The sequence below is a fragment of the Centrocercus urophasianus genome, unplaced genomic scaffold, assembly GCF_019232065.1.
Source record: "Centrocercus urophasianus isolate 14NV4802_14NV808 unplaced genomic scaffold, USGS_Curo_1.0 seq_19, whole genome shotgun sequence".
Taxonomy (NCBI): Eukaryota; Metazoa; Chordata; class Aves; order Galliformes; family Phasianidae; genus Centrocercus; species Centrocercus urophasianus.
In genome coordinates this window covers 18,144,475-18,145,518 of record NW_024884744.1, presented here as the reverse complement: position 1 = coordinate 18,145,518, position 1,044 = coordinate 18,144,475, and positions in this window count along the sequence as shown.

Sequence of the window (1,044 nt, the reverse complement as noted above, 5' to 3'; positions counted from 1 at the left end):
TCTTTTCTTTTTCCTTTCCTTTTCTTCCTCTTATTTTTTTTTTTCCACAAATGTCTCCTTTTTTTCTTTCCCCCTTCCGCAGCCCCGTGCAGGGGCATTTCGGACGGCGCAAGGAGCGGCGGGGCGAGCAGCTCCGAGGTGAGCGCGCAGCCCCCGCGCGGGACTCGGATGGCCCCGGCAGCTCCGCTGCGCTCCTCGGCCCCACCCGGGGCAGCGGCACCGCCGGGTCGCGGGGCTGGACGCCGAGGCTGTGCGCGGCGCTGAGAGCGCACCGCTCCTCACACAAACGTCGCACGGGAGCACCGCGAGCAGCCGGGGCGGGTAGCGGGCAGAGAAGGAGGGTTCGTACCTGGGGAAAGGGCGCTCTCGGGGACCGACAGAGGCGGACGAAGCCGGGCGCAGCGAAAGCGGGAGGCGGCAGAGCCGTGCCCGCATCGGGCCAGCGGCCGCCCTCGGGGCGCGGGAGGCAGAAGGAAGGCGGCGGCGGTGCCCGGCCCTGTCCCGCCGCGGAAAGGACAGGCTGCAGCGCGGAACGCGACGGGGCGACGGGGAGGGGGCACCCGCTGCCCGCACACGAGTAGAGCACCGCTGCCCCTGGGCAACTCCGGGACGGCGGGGTAGGAGGCGGACGGAGCGGTGCCCAGCGCGGGCCGCGCAACCCTACTGAGAAGCCCCCCCGAGAGGGGCTGCGAACCGGGGCCTCGCCACGATCGATTCCCCGGTACGGTGCCGGGCGGGTCCCCCTCTCCGATCAGAGCGCGGCATCCTCCACTGTGTCCCAAAAGCCAGCATGCTGCGCCCGGCGGCCCAGAGCTGTGCTGCTCGGAGCCGCGCTGCCCACCGCCGAGCGCTACGCACCGTTCAGCCTCTGGTACCCGAGCTATTGTTTTTTCCTACTCACCCCGTGCAGGCAATGGAGACGACTGCTACCTGGAACGTTTCAAGTTGGTTAGTTTGAAAATGTGGCAAACTTTCTTTCCTAAACGATTTCTTTTTCCTTTTCTTTTCTTTTCTTTTCTTTTTTTTTCTTTTTTTTTTTTTTTT